This window comes from Lissotriton vulgaris, chromosome 9 (genome assembly GCF_964263255.1).
Source record: "Lissotriton vulgaris chromosome 9, aLisVul1.2, whole genome shotgun sequence".
Taxonomy (NCBI): domain Eukaryota; kingdom Metazoa; phylum Chordata; class Amphibia; order Caudata; family Salamandridae; genus Lissotriton; species Lissotriton vulgaris.
Window position 1 is genome coordinate 613,809,915 of NC_141697.1, and position 16,836 is coordinate 613,826,750.

A 16,836-nucleotide genomic window follows, 5' to 3' on the forward strand; every position below is an offset into this window, starting at 1 on the left:
GGCCTTGTCCTAGTCACAGGCAGAGTCCTTGCAGAGTTATGCCTTCTCACACCAAATAATGTCCCGGCTTAGCTGGCTACTTGGCAGATGGCAAATGTTTGGGGACTCAACCTCCCCTTCTTATAGTCCTGTTCCAGACACCAATGTGATTTAGAGTCTGGGTCTTTGAAGTTTTATGTTGGGATTCTGCTTCTTTTGAAGTGGGCAATTCTACTTTTCATCTTCTCTTCATGAAAGATGTCTGTCACAGCATGCTCAACTCTGAAGCTGATTGTCCACAACTTCACACCTGGATTTAAGCCAAAATTATATGTGCATCAAAAGGTTAACCCCATACCCCCAAGCTCTACTTTTATGATTCCCTTATCAGTCCCATCTCCTTTCCTGAGATGTGTCAAGGAGCCTTCTTTGTGATCTATGACTGAATCAAAGAGCAGTATCTTGAAACTTAAAGGAGTCTCTTCTTTTTCTCTCGAGTGAGTTCCCTCCCAGCTCACAGAAATGCAGCAATACACAAATCTGTCTGGGGGGATTCCTCTCATCCTCATGTCTATACCAGGTAGGACTGGGCTTCTCTTTTTTTTTTACTTTATTGAATACATTCACATATACATAAACAACAACAAGACGATTGTCAGCATTGCTTTTTTGAGGGGATTAACACCTTCCATGTGTTAGTGTCCAAAATAATAAAAATGTCAACAAAAACTAGGCACGGGAGAGGGGTCTGGAGGGGGGGATGGGGGGAACTCCATGCGTGTGCTCCGTATGTTCCAATATATCGGTTATGCTGGAGGGTACATCAGATTCTCTCTGTGCCAATTTCCGAAGGATTGGTCAATATGTGAACAGTTAGTATCATATCCGTTGCGACTGGCAATATGTACTGATCTAGTGCATTGATTCAGAGGAAGGTTGTAGGGGAGCCATGAATGTGGATCCCTCTGATGCTAGCTGGTGTGTAGGAGACAGAGTTGGAGAGGTGTGTTATAGGTAACAGCAATAAATATGTCAAATGACTTTGGGTTGTGAGGTTGGAGGCTGGAGTGTAGCGTATATTTCGGTTTGCATATCACAATGCGACATGCTTCGGAGCCATGTTTCCTTTATGGGACATTATTTGATGCCCCAAAGCAGCGCGATTTCCCTTTTCGCTAGCAGCAGTGCAATAGCGATTAACCTGCAGTAGCAGAGTTTTATATCGCTGACTATTCCCAGCAAGGCCAGTTTTGGAGAGGGGAAGGAGCGGCATGGAGACCACATCAGAAAGCAGCTGGAACACGTTTGTCCAATATGCAGCTACAGCGGGACACGTTCATGTCATGTGTGCAAAGTCCGCGTCAGAAACCTGGAATTTTGGACAGCTGGATGATTTGGTGGGGGCATACTTGGTCAGTTATCGTGGGTCAATATAAATCCAGTGTATAATCTTGAAGTGGAGCAATTTATGTCTATGGTTGCGGAATAGCCTCTTTATTTGTTCATGACAACAAGCCCATTCCTTGTTAATCAGTGGGTGACCCAAGTCTTCCTTCCATCGCTCCCTGTCCTGTACTTGTTTGAGTGCCATACACTCCAAATACAACTTGGTGACCAAATGGGCCTCTTCTTTGTCGGTTACAAGCAGCATAAGTGGTGTGAACTCAACAGGAGGAGAAGGAAAGTAAGGGGTGGCTGAGTGGAGTGCACTGAGCAGCCTGGTTGCTACAAATTTGTCCATGTAGGACATCTCAGTTTGTGTGGAAAGGTCTGCCATTGTTATTGACTGTCCGTCAGGGAACAGGGAACCAATGGTGCATAACTTCAATTTATTGAGGGTGCGCTGTACCACCGTCTCAGAGGTGAGTGGCAGAAATGGGTTTTGTTGCAGTGGGATATCTGGTGGATATAGGGAGTCGGTACCCAGTAGCTGACTTGATCTACGCCAGGCCCAGCAGGTGGTGGATAGGGGCTGTATGTCATTTTGATTGAGCGGTATACCCAGGGGGAACAGTGGCCCTAATGGGGTAGGGGCAGCCAAGTCTTGTTTGGCTTGGTGTACGGTATACGGGCATCTGGATGAAACCAATGCCGGTCAAATTAAGCCTGTGCAACCAGGTAGTAGAGATTCAAATCCGGGACTGCCCAGACCAAGCGGATAAGCAGTCCCGCAGTTATGTGAAAAAGGCTTTTGTAAGTGGGATTGGTATATTAACAAATAAAAATACGAACCAGGGAAGGACATTCATTTTAATGAGGGCAATGCAGCCGGCCATAGATATTGGTAGTTGGATCCACCTCTCGATCTGTGAGGTAAGCTGACCTATGGCTGGCCCAAGGTTAAGGCGGATAACTTGTTACTTATTTCTATGTAAAATAATGCCTATATACTTGGTAGCATCCATCGCCCATCGGAGAGGCAGCTCAACCCCCCATTCCCCCCCTGCCCCGGGTTGGCTGAGTCAGTAATTGGAAACAGTTCCCACTTGTCCCAGTTAACTCGCAACCCGGACATGTTGCTAAAACAGCAGATTTCGTCGATTAGAGTTTGCAAATTGATGTTGGGTTGTCTAACAAAGAGCAGGATGTTGTCTGCATACATAGACATCAGCAGGGGGTCCTCATTGAAATTGGAGGCCACGAAACATGTGTTTTTCTTGTAAAAGCCTGACTAGGGGATCCATGGCTATTATGAAAAGTAGAGAAGACAAGGGACATCCCTGGCGAGTGCCACGGGACATCGGGATCGGAGGGGACAGTGAACCAATTACCCGGAGCCGGGCCATGGGGATGAGTATAACAGCACAATCAAAGCAATAAAGTTTGCTGGGATGCCACGTTTGCATAATGTGGCAATGAGAAATTGCCACTCCAGAGAGTCAAATGCCTTCTCTGCATCGAGAAGAGCCACCGCCGCTGGGACAATCGGCTCTATCCTGTTTATTACAGAAAAAATGGTCCGGAGGATTAGGACAGTAGTTCTACGTGTGATAACGCCGGATTGCACTGGTGAGAGTATTTGATCCAGCAGCAGTGACAATCTGGTGGATAGCATTTTGGCTAGGATTTTGTTGTTGAAATTTATTAGGGAAATGGGGCGATAGGAGGCGCAGTTGGTGGGCTCCTTACCCAGTTTTAACAGAAGGGATACAGCTGCCTCCCTCATGGAAGGAGGGAGTATGTCCTCCTCAAGTGCCTCAGCGTACACCTCGAGTAACTGTGGTGCTAATGTTTGCTCAAATGTTTTATAGAATATCCCTGACAGTCTGTCAAGGCCTGGGGCCTTTGCTCCATCTAAAGCATCTATCGCCTGTGTTACCTACTCCACAGTGAAGGGTTCACTGAGGAACTGCGCCTGCCCAGTGGTGAGCCATACCATTGCAATCTTCTCCAGGTAGCCTAAATGTTGTGTAAAATCCTTGGGGAGTTTGGTGGTATATAAAGACCGATAGTAAGTGATTAATTCTGATAGTATGTCCGCATAGTAAGTAGCTACAGAGTTGTCAGACCGCCGCAGTGCTGCTTAATGTCAGTCTCCCCCTGGAGGTCGCACCAGTCATGGCAGTGTCCTGCCAGGGTCTTCCCCCTCTCCATATCGACTCGCTGTGTGGTGTTTGCCTAACAGATTGGCCTCCCTGTCTGCGTGCTCATTGAACTCAAGTATGAGGGAGTTGCGTAGGTTGAAGGTGTTTGGTGTAATTGGTGATGTGTACAATTGCAACAAGTCTGCCTCAACCCTGGCAAGGCTACCACGTATTGAGTGCAGAACCCTTGCCTGTTTGGCTATTCAAATACCACAGACATTTGCCTTAAAGGCATCCCAAAGCGTTGCACATTTAGACACTGAGTCTGTGTTTAGAGTGAAATATTCAGTTATCGCCTCTTGTAGTTCAGATTTAAACAGTGCATCCAGCAGGGCTGTGGCTGAAAAGGACCATCTTTGTTCCCATCCGGTGGAGTGCCGAATTCTAAAGTGAAGGAGTACTGGAGCATGGTCTAATAGCGTGCGGGCAGCGTTTCTATACCCCTAGTATATTGACAGCCTAGTGCATCAGTGAGCCAATAATCTATGCACGTCCGGGTAGAGTGTGGAGCAGAGTGGAAGGTGTATCCCGGTGCATCCGGATGGTGCGACCGCCTGATGCCAAGCAGAGTCAAGGATTGAATTAAATCCCACATTGCTTGATGGGTGTGTGGTTTTATAGCTTGTATGAGGTTAGAGGAGTCACATCTGGGGTCTAACCATAGGTTCAGATCCCCCCAAAAGAATAATGTGTCATAGTTGTAGCGGTAAAGCATAGTGTGGAGTTCGGAGAAGAAGGCGTGGGCATCTGTGTTGGGGGCGTAGACATTGAGGAATATAACATCAGCATTTCCATCACCACAGATACCTCCCCTGTGCATGGGATATCATAGGCTTGTGTGTGATGGGGAGGGTACGGTGAATAAGGAGGCATACTCTGCGGGAATACGTGCTGTAACTTGCAAAGTATCTATGAAATCCCCATGAGGATGCAAACGGGGGGCACTCTGCAATGGAAGATGGGTTTCTTGTAGAAACGCTATTTTTACGTTGTGTCTCCAGAGATACACAAGTACTAGCTTGCATTTCCTGGGGTTGTTAAGCCCTCTCACGTTGTAAATGTAAAATTGTAAATTGATACTTGTATAGCGCACTACTGACCCGCAAGGGTCTCAAGGCACTTGTATGAATACCGCTGTGGAACCCGTCCTGGCTTTCCCTGTGAGGCGTCCACTCCTGGGAACCCCAGGGTGAAAGCCAGGCATCCTTAGCGTTGTGGGGGCCGTTGTGGAGATTAAGCAAGCTATTGCCCAGAGTTGCAGAGTGGGACTCTATGATAAGAATAGGCACCGAGGTGAGAATTATCAGGTCCGTGGAATTTTGAGCCCAAGACCCGCCGAGGCGGGGAATTGAACCCTGGTCCCACGCTAGACATCTGCATCAGGGTCTGCCGCTCTAACCATTGAGCCACACTTCTCCACGTTCCAGGTGATAAGCTTGGCCTCAACAGTGGGGTCAGATATGATGGTCGTAAGGAAGAGTGTACGCATTCCTACCTCCAGTGAATAATAACATCTGTAAAGATTGTGGAAAGGGAAAACTACAGAAGTGGGAATATAAATAAGACATCAAGAACCAAAACAAGCATTTGCAATGCAATAGGTCTCGCAGCATTAAAGTTTGAGTTATTGCCATTGTATATGACAATGTGTTGCATTACATTTTTAGCAAAGTCTGTATTGGTGTATAAAGATGATTTGCAAGATGATAGCTGTTGCAAAATATTAAGCAATGTTGGCAATAATATTATATTATAATAATATTGCAAGTTACTGTTGTACTTATAAGCATTTTGGTAGCGTATAGTGATGTTGTGGTGCCCCTGAGTGATGCCGTTTGTAAGCAGGGCAAGTGAGAGGTGGTGGTTGTAAGCAGAGTAGCGAAGAGAGGTCCATTGTTGAAGGTAGGGGAGAGGAGTTGGTTGGAAGCAGGGTAGATGAGGTGGTTGGAAGCAGGGGAGATGAGGTGGTTGGAAGCAGAGGAGAGGGGCCGGATGTTGTACACAGGGAAGGGGGGGTGGATGAAAGCAGGGCAGAGGAGAGGGGCCGATTATAAGCAGAGAAGGCAAGATAAGGTGGTTAGAAGCAGGGCTGGCGAGAGGGGTCGATTGTTGTAAGCAGGACAGGTGAGAGGATGTGGTTATGTAAACCCTTTGGATGACAGGGGTTGCTATAATACATTAATCAAACACATGATAAGTTTTTGTACAGCACACATCCTGAAGTCGTGCATTTCGAAGTTCTCTTAAATATGGTAATGAATGAAAGGATGGAAAGTTATAAAACAACCGACCATAGTGTCTGCTTCTGCTAATACAAATTGGCCATTTGCATGAAAGCTCGCCTTCCCTGGGGCAAACATGCAATAAATCCACACGCGTATCAGTACTTCGTAACACGATTTCAGCTGAAATTGGAACGCGGTACTGGAAAAAAAATACTTATGCTGCTCCATGATATGAGCAAACGACTTCAGCAAAACGCCGCAATGCGTGCATTCGCTATATAAATGGGGGAACTACTTTACCACCTACTGTACCTCCAAGATCCAGACCAGCTCCCCACCAAATTGCTTTCCATGTATCGGGGGAGAGTACGGTGGCTTACATTATACTTCACAGACTCCATGATACTAACACGTCTATATCCCGTGTCCCTCGTCTCTTTCAACATTCTCAATCTAAAGGGGGTTGGCCTTATAGTCCATTTTTTGTGTCATCGCCTCAGATGCGGATCGATCCTGGGCAGGCAGGGAACCCAGCGGAGTCCCGCTGCTCAAGCCTCAGGCTCATCCGTGGTCCCTATCACTGCGGAGCCTCCGAGGCAGGCTGGGTCTCTGCAAGTCTCTGCCTGCCGCTGTAGAACCGAATGAAAGCCGATGAGGTGGTCTTTGCAGGGTTTCTTCACCCCTGGCTCCATCACCACAGTGTTGTATTCTTTCCCTGCAGCATTTCTAGTGGTGGGGACTTCGGGATCATGTTGTTTCTGCTCCTTTAGGGGCATTAGGCGCCAGAACTTCAGTGCTGTGCGGTCATTTTGGTCAACAGCTTGGCCATGCCCCCTTGGACTGGGCTTCTAGAAAGGGAGCCCAGAATCCTCCATACAATGTACTATTGCAGGCACACTCACTCAGTGTACATTCATAGCACTCTTTTTGTTCAGTACTAATACCTTTATGCAACGTAGCCTTAAATGAATGAATGGATTTAGCACATGGAGCTGTTCAGCACTGTTGCTTTTCTATATTTAAACAGGGTGTGTTATTATAAAACATACACACTGCCTACACACACACTCACTATGTGTCCTGCATAATTCTTCAACCTCTATGTATTGCACTTCACGCTAGCACACATACACCCAGCATATGCATTTCCTGTGCACGCACTGCACAGCACTACATCTCTCATGTATTGTATTCCTCTCAGGCATATATACGTTCCGTACCTGTACAAACCATCCATGTACTGCTCAGTACTGAATCATCCTTGTACTGTACGCTTCCCAGGCACACATACAACTAGTCGCCACTCCTGTCCTGCACAGCACTCCACATCAACCTGATGTGGGCCATGGTGTGTTAAGCGCACAGCAGCTGAACTTTTAAAAGAGGTGAGTGAGCCTGTAGGCCTTACTCCAGTGACACAGGGTAAGAACGTCCTGTTCACTACTACTGATCACGATAGGGTATGCTGCACTATAGCACGTGTGCTGCTTAACTCCTGGTGAAGGCAGTAGCCTTCCACCACTATGAGGGCAGAGCTTTGGGCACCCCTCTTGGTCCAACAAAACCACAATCCATGAGACAGACCTATGTCATGGCACACATGCATGATCCGTGTTCCCCTATTACAAAAAACTATCAGCAATAGGGATCCAGACAACAGTACAGTTGGGCACTCAGGCAGGTACATGTCTTTACCATGCAGAGGAATTGTCTGTCCCAACACCATCATATTGCATTTCAGTGATTACACTTTGAGACTAGGCACATCTCCCCACCCCCAGGTAATATCCAGTCAATCACTTTAACCACATGCTTACTAGAAGCTTTTACAGTGATTGTAAATTCTCCCAATATGGTCAAAAAGGGAGCAGAGTCCTACGTTCAAATACTAATTGTCAAAGAGCACTCAATTTGGCGAGATGGGAGGCTGGGATTAAAAATCGTGTCTCCAGGTTCTATTTTTCCAACTAGTCAACTGGCCTGCAACTGAGGTAGCAGTGCTCCAGATGACAAGGATAAGAGGAATCCTCAATTCTCAGAGAACTGCCACTGGGTTTGGCCCTGCATAGGTTTTTAATACAGTGTTCATTTCCAGCATTTTTAGGTAAGGTGGTAAAGCTGGGATTAGATGTAAAGTTACCTAGTTAGTTGACTAAAACATACCCACTGACCCAGATCCTGTGAGAGCAGATGATTACTGGGCAGTAGGCATGGTAGGTACTGTTATTTTCTATTGGTGTATCATAGCTCAAGACTATTTCGTTTGACTTGGATACCAGAGTTGTTCATTTTCTAAATTTGACACTAAAAAATTGTAATTGCAGGGAGTCAAAGCTTACTCCAGGAGGTGATAAAAGGATCAGAACTCAAAATATGCAGAGTAGTTTTTTGGGAGGAGCCAAGACGGCGGCCAATATGGCCGCATAGACGCCCAGCTCCGCCGCCCGCCCTCGCCTCCCGCAACATCCTGCCCACGATCCTGCATCCCAGCCGTGGCCCCGTGCAGAGGAGCAGAGGTGGAGCCCGACCGTGTGACTCCGGTCCACGTACCACCCCGGACGACCGAGAATCGTCGTCCTGAAGTTTCTGGCCTTCATTCCGGGTGAGCCGGGACCTCGGGTTGCATCACAGCCGCCTCGCAAGTGATAAACAACGGCCCCGATCGGCCATGATGGTCCGGTGCCCCGAGTGGGAAACTGAAACTACTTTTTGTCGCAGCCATTAAGCGAGTCGCGGCACCGGACCTTTGAGCTCCGCGACACAGGTTTCCTGCTGGTACCTGTGACTTTGGGAAAGATAACCCGCGAGGCAGAGTTGATTGCCTGGACCGGACTTTGGCCGAAGTGCGGTAAGAGGCGCGTGACGCTGTGTTTAAGTGAGGGCTTGAGTGTGTCTCTTCGCAACTCCTTCACAAACTGCACGTTGTTTGTCGGAGCCGGACTGCCGCTGCGACGGATCTTTCTTTGTTCCTTGAGACCCGAGGACCCGAGTATACTGGTGGAGGGGGAATGGCGCTTACAGTGAAAGATGTTTGACTGGCCATCAATGACTTGCACATTGCCCTGAAAGGTCTGTGGATGGATGTGCATGCCTCGCAGTCGGCCACCTCTCCTGCCATGGAACTTTTGGGCGCAGACGTATGCAATGAGGAATGTAAGCCCGACTTATCCCTGGTTGTTGCAGCTGAGGACTCCCAGGAGTGTGTGATGCTGGATGGTGGGACTAGGGAGCACAATAACCGAGACTGTGCATCTGTTACCCTTTCTGCTCTCCTACCGGCTGCTCTGTTTCCTGACCATCAGCGCCCTGCCTTACCACGGAAGATTGGTATGTCCCGGAGGAACGCTCCTGAGTTATTGCTGTGGTCTTTGTCATGGACCTGTGTGGCCCCTTCTGGTACTGTCGGTCTATTGCGACTGTTTACACACGCTTTGGGAGGATTGCTGACTTTTTCTCGGACTGGTCAGGGCTGACCACTGCCTGTTCACGACACTTCTTATGTGACCTCGGTGCCGAAACGGAACATTGCTTGAACTGGAGACCTTGGGAGGCTGGGATGACAGTAAATTAATGCTCACGCTTCTTCTTAGTGGGCTTACGCTTTTTGGGGGTGGGGGGGGGGTGTGCCTGGGGCTGGAGCTAAGGCCCTCCTCCGTTATTTCCCACTTTTGGGGTTCTTCTTAAGGCGACAGGCATGCCTATGGGGGGGTGGGCCGTGGCCTTCCGCTGGTATGCAGGGTGGGGGGTTGGGGGAGGGGATGTGTTTTATGTTCCTTCTTGGTTTCTATGGCCCTCTTTTCTTTCTCTTCTTCTTACCACGTTTCTTTTCTGTTTCTATATACCTTTCTACTTAATTGGGGATCGGGGTCCAGTATTATTGGGGAGTCTTATGCACTGTGTCTTCATGTGACTTAGCTGTGGCTCTTAGCTTCCCGTGAGTGGGACACTGTGATTCGATAAGTGATTACTGTTCAGTATGCTTCCCAATTTGTGCTCCTTCCTTGATGACTACTCTCCTGTTCTGGGATTTGCTCAGTTTTTGATTTTGCAAAATTGCAAGCTACAAGATCCTCATACCTTTATTATAAAATGGAATCCTCTCATCTCCTGGAACATTGTGGACACACTAATTCATTGATCCTTACTACAGGCTCACGTTGACCTTTACAGTATTGTCTTCCCTCGCCGAGCGAGGCGTTATATCCTTTTCTGTTGTTGTTCGGTGATTATTGGTCTGTGCCTGCAATTTCCTGTAATGGTATATTTGAGGTTTTCCAAATAAAAACTTTATAAAAAAAAGAAATATGCATAGTATTCACAGTCAATAAGGTTCACCTCCGGCAAGGAACGGGTTAAGGGGTCTCTACAGAGACTTAAGGAAGTATATGGATGTGTTGGCTAAGTTTGAAACCGCTGTGAGTGTGTGACTGTCAAGCTCAAGAATTGTTTGAGGAATTTGCCAAGATTTGAGGGCAAGAGCAGAGGAACCATTTTTTAAAAGAAGTAGGTGTCCCGAGGCTCTGCTCAGATTTTGTGCAGCTGCAGGATTGTGGCTTTTGAATTTCTTTTATTTTCTATAACGCGAACCAGACCCGAAGTTATCAGAGCACTATACATGAGCACCAGTTGCGTTATACTTAGTTTTGTTTCTACTGGCCCTTAGAGGTACCACAGTTATTGTGCCCTGGCAGAGGTAGGGAAATCATTGTCTCCAGCATGACATTGAGTAGTGCTGCTGTGCCTGCTTGGGCTGAGTCTGTCGTTGTTGTTGTTGTTATTATTATTACTATTATTATTGTCATTATTGCCAGGGCACTTGTAAAGCACACCTGCTGGGTGTCCTGGCTCTGAACTGAGTTGGAGGCAAAATAAAGCAACAGACAAGACAGGTCTTGAAACTTCATCTGATTGATATATGTTTGTCGGCTGAGGGTAAGAGAGTTCCAAAGTTTAGGGGAAGATAAAAAAAAAGATTTGCTCCCAATTCTTCCATGGGTTATACGAGTTGTTTCAAGAAAGGCATTAGGTGGAAGCAGCTACATGACAAGAATTTACTGAGTGATCTTTAACTGTAGGAAATGTGGTCCTGGTTTGTGACAAGTCCTGTGACAGAAACATATGAATCTAAGGCATTTCTACACCGGCAGCCAAAGTAGCTGTTTCCGATAGGGAGAAAAGGAACAGTGAAGTGTAAGACTCAAGGGAACACTGGCTTCCATTTTCTGGATGAGTTGTAAACAGTTCATAGAACACTTTGAGAGACCCAGATATGAGGTTTAGAACACCGCAGCTAAGAAAGAATGTTGGCTCGGATCAAGGAGCACCATTAACAGTGCAGGGAGCAGAGGAAACACCTTTCCCTCCATGCATAGTTAGAAAACACAAGTGGCTGTGAATGAATTAAACTGTGTCTTAAAGGTAAGAGTTGCAATGCAAATAACACCCAGGTTTCTATCTGTCTCGCTGGGAGATGAAGCAATGCCTCGTTCTGCTCTTTGATGTTTTATGTTGGGGTTCTGCTTCTTTTGAAGTGGGCACTTCACCTTTTCATCTTCTTTTCATGAAAGATGTCTGTCACAGCAAACAGAGATCATATAAGGGCTGCTCCACCAGAGAGCAGCAGTTCGGCTCTATCGCCATTTAACGTATGTGCATGTTGTTCCATCCGGGTGGCTACTCCACACAGATACATCTGAAAGTTTTCAGAAAAAGGGATGGATTTGTTTTCTGAAGGAGGCAACAATTTGTGTGTCGTCTGCATATGATATCACTGAGAACCCGCCGCTGAATATAAGGCCTGCAAGTGAAGGCATGTAGATATTAAACAAAGTAGGACTCCGTGAGGAGCCCTAAGTGGCTCTGCAGATTAGTGGTTTAGGGTTAGAGGAGTATGGATTCATGCTGACAGCCTGAGAGCAATCAGGGAAAATCTAAGCCAGTCCAAGGGGCTCTCATGTTCCAATGAAATGAGGCAGGTGACAGCAGCACTCGGCTCTAGCAAAATGGGTGTTGCACTGTCGCCCTGTTCTAGAAAAGTATGAATGCCACCTGTCACTGACAATAGTGCTGCTTCTATTCTGTGCAAGGGCGGACACCATGCTTGAGTAATCAGAAATATCCTATTGTTTCTATGAAAGCTGACAATTACAAGTTAATTTCCTTGTTTGCAATGTTATTACGTTAAAGAATGAAAGGAATAGGTTGATAATTGCTGAATGTAGATCGCTCAGCATTGGTTGACAATGTGTTGGTGGTAGATGTGTTCTACGCCAGCTGGGCTGAATATGTTTAATTAAAATGAGAATGTTCCTGTCCTTTCATTTAGGTGGTTGAGATGCTGAGCAGGGCAAAACTGGAATTGTGATGATGGGTGGGGCATCAGATCCTTTATTAGACCAACACTGTCCTAACAAACTAAGACCATTTCCTGCTCTGGTTTCCTCAGTTTACAGACTTGTCTTCATGTTTGCCTCCAGCCTCACTTTGATCCCGGGTTTCCCCAGTCATTTCATCATATTCTCTCCGCTTTTGACATCTGAAAGTGCAGAACCATCGAACAGCTATGCCATTTCTACCATTTTACTTGTTGTCCCATGTTTCCACTGAATTCTCTTTTTAAGGGAAGAATTTGTAGAGTTTCTAATTCACAGCATAAGTATGGACTGCGACAAGGACACTCTTCGTTATTCCCCGACCCTATAGGCTTGTGGCACTAGTCCTTGAAAACTAGGTGTGCAGGAAATGGCTGGTAGTAGTGAACGTAGGTTTTACGTGTGCAGCTTTGATTTTTGCTAGCATCCAGGAGTGATGTCTGTCGGGCCTAACCTGGCAAACTAAGCGCATTGGCTTGGGACTGGTGGGGGGTCTTTATATTTATTTTGTTTGTTTGTTATAACTTTTTCTTGAACTTAGGAGTGTCACTACTGTGAGTCAGTGAGGTGCTGTGGTGGGATTTGGCTTGAGGGGGTATCCCTGGCCAAATGGTCCTAGTTGAGTAGGTTTGCTTGTAAGGAAGGAAAAGTCAGAGTCACGGGTTGTTTCGCTGAGTTACTTACTTTTGCTATTTATGTGTTTTTTTCCTTACCTTTGATGTTTGGCTGAAGCAAAAAGTGAGTTGTTGCTGTGGAAAATGGAGTAACCAGAACATTAAAATACCCCTCACTTTGATTCAAAGCACTGTTGACACCATGCAAGCAAAGTAAGTGAGCTCGACTTTCCCTAGAAAAGCTCCCTTGACTCTGCAATCCAAGCATCTACCCGTTTCACCCTTTGATTGAACAGCTAATATCCACCATTTCACCTTTCTGTTGTCCTTCATTTTTTCAACTATCCTTAAATCGTTTAAATAATTCCATCAATAACTAGGCCATTCAATCCTAACATACTTTCACATATCCATTTTCTATGCATGCGTTCATGCAAACATCCAATCACTACTCCATCCACCCTTTGACGTAGCCATCCATCAATAAATACATGTAATCCTCATTAAACCTTTTGCCTAGCTATATTTTCACTCTTACCTTTCCATTCACTGTGCCATCCATTCATTTTCAACCTTTTATCCATCTATCCATCTACACTTTCACCTTCCATCCATCCATTTATCCTTTTCTTATGACAATTCCTACCTTTCTTTCACACTTCCGCCCAACCTTTCTTCTTTTAGTTTTCTATCTACCCATCATACTTTGTTTCTTGCTTTCACTTGCTTTTCTATTTTATTGTCAATTTTTTTATAATGTATCTTTCTTGTCCGTTTTACTGGGGCTGCTATTGCCTTATAGTGAAAATTAGGAGCTTTGATCTGCAGCTATGCAGACAGACAAAGCTCATAAATAACCCCACCCCCGCTGCAGCGGCTAAAGCGGGGATTCACGACACCCCAATCGCGAGTGCCGTTTAGTCCTTTTGGTACTGTCACCTAAAACTTTTCAAACTAATATCTCCAGTTTTACCAGTTGGATTTTCGTCTTTTTTATGTCATTTTACTCTATTTTGTTTACGTTGGCTCGGTTGTTCTTCTGTTGCGTTTTCACTTCATTACTGTTTGAGTGCTGTATAAGTACTTTACAAATTGCCTATAAATTAAGCCTGATTGCATTGTGCCAAGCTACATAAAGGTAAAGCTTGGTTTATTTAGTGACTTTTGTGGTTCACCCTGACAAGGACTGTGTTTATTTTTTGAGTGAGGCTCCCACCCTTTTCAACTAATAACCCAATTTGTTACAATAACACACAAGTGTAGCATGGTAATCACGCACTTCAACCACATATTTCTCAGTGAAAGCACTAATCTCATGCATAAACTTGTAATCCGATAGAACAGAAGGAAATGTTACTGCACACCTAAGAACAGGCCCCATGAATAATCACTTAATATTAGGTTCACAAATCGTAATGTTCCCGGAACTCTGTTTCCAAAGCTCAGAACACACCTAGAAAGGGAGAAGCACGGAATCAACACAAGGGACTGTGAAACTGGTTTTATGGTTGGGCAAGGTTTGCATGCTTGGTGAGTAGCACAAGTGATAACAACATAGAATATTGTAACAAAGGAGATCTCATTCATGCCAAAATGGTTAATTTGTAGTGATTTAGAATGGTCAAGGTTTGTGGCTGTACAGGTTCACAGATGTGTCAAATAGTTACCCACCCTCCTGCTCACAACACCACGACCACCACCTTAACAAGCGAAGCACTCATATCCAATGTAACACATTAGACAACACCCACCAGATATACAACACGGCCCAGATAATGTGATTCAGCTGCCACAGTACCTTTCTAATTACACTTATATATTGCATTTCCCAAACAAAACAAGCTGCTCAAACTCTCTGTCACACTCATACATGCAATACAGGGCCAAAGCTACACAGCTGGCAAAGCACTACCAGGTCAACAGCAGTGGTGTAAGGAAACTCGAGGGGGCCCTCATGCTAGGGACATGGAGAGGCCCCCCCTCAAGGCCCAATCAAGAGCTCTCAGGCCAGGGTACTGTAATGAGGGGAGCCACTAGATCTGCACCGCAAGGGCCTATGTTACGGCACGGAACAGCACACCCTTTGTCAGGGCTCGAGTCGGGGTACCACCCGGGTGGACGGCGGCCCCCCCACTTATTTTAGGAGCTCGATAACTGGAGCAACTGGAGCCACACATTCACTCTTTTGCCTCTCTGGGGCCCATTCAGAACGCTGCTCACGTGCTGGCTTCTCTGATGCAATCACATCTAAGGGGTGAGCGAGGGGAGGCAATGAGTCTGATGGTGCAAACCACCTTTCGTGATGTCACTTCCTGTTGTGACATCAGCATCCCCCCACTTCTTTTTTTAGGACTTGTGCCCTGCCCTTTGTACTACAGCAACACTGACAGTGCCCAGAGTGATCATAACTGGTCTGGGTTTCTTGTATTCCCTTCAAACGGGAACGCTGTACCTGACAGTTCACTATGGACGTATCTGACTCGAGCACGAGCAAATATGATTTGCGTGTGTGGGGAGCGTGTACAGCTGCTGACTGCAGGAGCGTAACACAGGCCCCTGTGGCGCGGGGGAGGGGGGCAGCCTTCCATGGGCCCCCAAAACTATTCAAAGGGAGTCCCCTCCAGCCAAGGCCAACAAGATCTGTGCAATATGGGACACTCTGGCTCCCCTCATCACATTTTTTTTCCCCACAGAGTTTTATATAGTGCAAACTTGACCTGAAGTTATTGGGTATCAGAGCACTTTACACGAGCACCAGTTGTGTTACATGAGGACACATTAATTTTTTTGTTAGGCACAGGGAGATTAAATGATTTGCCCAGAATAACAGGTTGTTGAGTGTCCCTGCCGAGACTCGGACTCGAATCCCCAGATTTGAAAGCGACCGCCCTAGCCAGTAGGACAACTCCTCTCCCTTTCTGCAGTTAGGCCCCATTATTTAGCGTTACGCCACCACCTGACTGCTGTGTCTGTTCAGCGCGTGCAAGGGAAGCTTGCGCTGCTGCCTTTGTTGTACCAGGGTTGGCCTTAGGCATGTGCAAGCTGTGCACCTGCACAGGGCCACCAAACCCCAGGGGCCACCACCCCAATATATATCCTTAATATAATCCTCTGAGGATAGATACATATTTGCGTGGTGGCCCCTGGCAGGGATTTTGCAGCCTCCGGCTCTATCCCACTTCCAAACACCCTGACCCCCCCTCCCTCTTCACTGGCCTCCGCGCTCCGCCCCGCCCGGACCCCCGCTTCCGGGGCCCCCTACCTATGCTCGCTGCCCAGGGCCGCCATGAGCCTTGAGCCACCCCTAGTTGTACGCATTGCTCCCTGAGATCCTGTACAAATCTAAACAGCCACCTATTCGACGTCGCTTAAATACTCTTAAAGCACGTGCCTCACATTGACTGACACCCTAAAAGGCTGGGGTGTAAGCTTCGGCCACATGCCCTCATTCCTGCAAACTGATGTTCAGACTATCTGCATACGATAAATACCGTTAATCATTTACAGCTGGTGCATCTTCTGAAAATGTGGCATGGGAGATCATTGTTGAACACCTGTGCCTGTTCGTGTTGGTTCGCTCCTTTCTTGATCCTGAGGACTGCATAGCTGTTTAAGCGCTATACAGAAAACTCCAAAAAGTAATATACGTATAGCTCAGTACATTGCCTGGCCTAATCATATGGCAGCAAGATCAGCTCAGTCACGTTAAGCAGCTCTTAAGTATGTTTGTGGCCTTTTGTTGAGCCTGGCAGTACTTTCGAAACACTAGCCCGCTTCACAGAAGATAAACATGGGAGTTGGTGGGAGGGAGGCAGAGGGCGCATCAATGTAGTCTTTTTATATTTACGTTGGGTCCAACAAATTAAAATAATGGCATACCTGTTAATTTGAATGAGGGGGCGGGACCTCGTGCCGAAAAGTCCCTAGGAGGCACTTTTGAACCCCAACCCGCCCCCTACTCCCAAAAAAAAACTTGGTGAGGCTGGTGCTGATGCCCTGGGGTGTTTTCACACCCCTTAATGGGCGTGGCCAGTTCAAAGCCTCTCGAAAACGAGCAGGAAAA